Below are 2,856 nucleotides of genomic sequence, written 5' to 3'. Positions count from 1 at the left end.
AAACGTTCCAATCCAAAAACAAACCCCCAAGCCGCTCACGAAAATAGGGAACTCACAGCTATGTGGAAGCACGCTTATTGGAAAAGGGGAAAGATTTCCCTGCTTGCAGAAAAAGTGATTGGGAGATTAAAAACGTAGGCGTCTGGGGTTTTGATGATGTTGTTTTGCTTTTATTTTCTCCTGCAGCCTGCAACTAAAGAAGTTCTCTTTTCCCACACCGTGGATGCTGAAAGACTCTAACCAAATATCTCAGTAACGTGGATGGTGTAATTATCATGTTGTTAGGCATTCCCATATTGAATGCCTAACACATTGACGTGCACCACACTTAGCGTCTGATCTCCGAAATATATGTCAAAGCAGTTTCTCAGTTTTTGGCATGTTTAGAGAGCCTGTCCTGCAGGTAAGTAAAACATGGGGCTGTGGAAGGAGCTTCCTTTCGGGCTGAAAATGAGAATTTCACGTTTGGCTTCGAGTGGCAGAACAGCTGGAGCAGCATTACACTTGGCTGTGCAATTTGGCATTACCATGACCTAGTTCAAACACCATGTTCTGATGTGCCATGAGGAAGGTACAAAATTATTAAATCTCCCAACAACCCATCAAATCCCGTTCAGAGCCCTGGCTCTGGACTCTGGTTTTTGGGGTTGTTTTTAAGCACTGACGCTTCAGAACTTTCCCCTTTCACCTCTCCGGGCAGATTTTTCTGTTTGATTATATTAATAATCTGATTTCTATTTGCCCTTCCAAATGTGAAAATCAACCCCCTTTCAACACTGGGAGGGGCTGTTATTTTTAGCTCGTTCGCTGGAACAAAATGTTCCAACATTCTCTGCTTTGAATCTCACTGCGGTTTGACTACTCTTTGATATAAAAGACTGTTGGTTATCCTTGTCAAAGTACCTGTTATGGGAAATGGCTTCCTCAGCCTGGCAAGTCACTCTGAACTAAGTAGACAGCAGCATTTGCCTACCTAAAGAAACGCTTATAGTATTGCAGGAAAATACCCCAAATATTAAACATAAAAATTTTAAATATTAAAAACCATTACAAATGGTAAATCTACTGTAGGCGATACCTTTATGACGTTATTAATGGTGTGCCCAGCTATCAAAATAAGTAAGAGGTGAATCAAATATTCCTATGTTTTCTTGTCTCCTCGACAGGTATATTTTTGTCAGCACTTGCTGAACAGTTTCAGGGAGTACCATATGCACTTGATAAACAGCACTAAAAATGTGAATCCGATTCAAATATCACTTAAATAGCCCTGTTCCCCCTCTTCCCCCTCCTTTCTCCTCCCTTCCCAGTTGCAGTTCTGCAGCCACTGTTGCGGTTACAGAGTAACATTTAAACGCTGTAAAGTGCGTTTAAATGTTCTTCAACCCTGCCCCCTTTCCTCCCGCGTCCGCCGAGGAGTTCCAGATGACGTTACTTCTGTGACCATTTTAAAAACCTGTCTCGGTATTTAGCTACAAACCGTCCAACCTAAATGCAAATAGTGTTATAAAGGGACATAACAAAGTAGGAGAGAAGGAAGGGAAAGGGAGATACACACTTCTATCAAATGATGCTTCCCAAAGAGAGAATTATATTGATCTAGATTTTAAAAGCTTGTATCCTTGAGGTCATAATGCTGTACACATTTCTATGCACGCACAGGTATAGTCTGAGGTGTAGGGGTTATTACAAGAGTTTTCAACTGCAGTCATGGCTGCAGATTTACAAAGTTATTTTATCAGTTGCGTCTGGACACCCGCATGCATTAGCAAAACCACTGCATTGAATCAAGTGCCTGAACATTGCAATCTTCTTCACAGGATTTTCTGTACCACCAGAGAATAGCCGGGTAGGATGCCCTCCTTCGCCAGAGGCCAGCAGCTGAACGAAGTCAAGCGAATAAAATAAGTGCAAAGTAGAGTTCTTTGCAAAACGAGGGTGAAATGCACGTACAGAGAGCATCTAGAAAAGATGACAATCCGAGTTTTGTAGCTCCAAATCATTACATTCTCGGTAACAGAACACCATCATTATTCACGAGTGAAAGAGACAAAATCCTGGTCATATGGTGATTATTGTTATGACAAGGACCAATAAAGTCTTTGTCATAAAAATAGTGCTTGTTATGAAGAAATTGGGTGAGCAGCCATCCAGATAAATATGCCCTGTGCCTAACAAGCCTACTGTCTTCGTGATGTTTTGTGTGTTGCTAACCGCTCGTCGTTTTTCAACAGCTGTGGGCATTTTTTTCCTTGTAAAAATGCACATTGTTTTCCACTTAGCCTAATTTCAGCACTAAGGCTCCGAAATTGTACAGAGAAGTAAAAGAAAGGTTATTTCTTCCTGCTTGTGCACTCAGATAAATTCGATACCGACTATAGCTGTGCAGTAACATCGTGTGATTCTGTAGAGCCCACTCAAATATTAGAGCCTCTAATTCCTCTCTATTTTTAATTCACCTTAGTTGCTTTTTGATGGTTTTTTGAAGAACAGTGGTCAATTATTTTTACAGCGCAACACTGACGTTGTTCTTCAAGTTAGGCGCCTTATGTTTGTATCTGTATTTACTTCGCTGTTACAACATCCCGCGGGACCGGTGTATTTAAAACAAGAGGACGAGCACACGCCCAGGGAGCCACGAAGAGCGCCGAGAGCTCAGGGGCGGCGGGGTTGCGCCGCGGCACAGACCGCGGGCTGTAACCCGCACCGGCGCTTCCCAGCGAGGGCAGCGCCGACGTGGGCACCCGGCGGCACAGCGCTCCTCGCAGAGGCTGCCGCGCTGGAACATAAAGCCCCCATAAAGAGGCTAGACACAAAGCAAGGAGCCCACAAACATAGTTTGGGGATGATGGGTAG

The 2,856-nt window shown here is 43.3% G+C and overlaps 1 long non-coding RNA gene across 1 annotated transcript; it reads left to right on the top strand.

Annotated features, from left to right (window-relative positions):
• Positions 1-217: 217 nt before the first annotated feature.
• Positions 218-2,178, top strand: LOC136569452 (uncharacterized). The gene is made up of 2 exons (XR_010785350.1): positions 218-403; positions 1,821-2,178. It is a non-coding gene; the product is annotated as an uncharacterized lncRNA (long non-coding RNA).
• The last annotated feature ends 678 nt before the right edge of the window (positions 2,179-2,856 follow it).

The sequence above is a fragment of the Molothrus aeneus genome, chromosome Z (genome assembly GCF_037042795.1).
Source record: "Molothrus aeneus isolate 106 chromosome Z, BPBGC_Maene_1.0, whole genome shotgun sequence".
Lineage (NCBI taxonomy): Eukaryota > Metazoa > Chordata > Aves > Passeriformes > Icteridae > Molothrus > Molothrus aeneus.
This window is presented reverse-complemented; position numbering and strand designations above follow the sequence as displayed.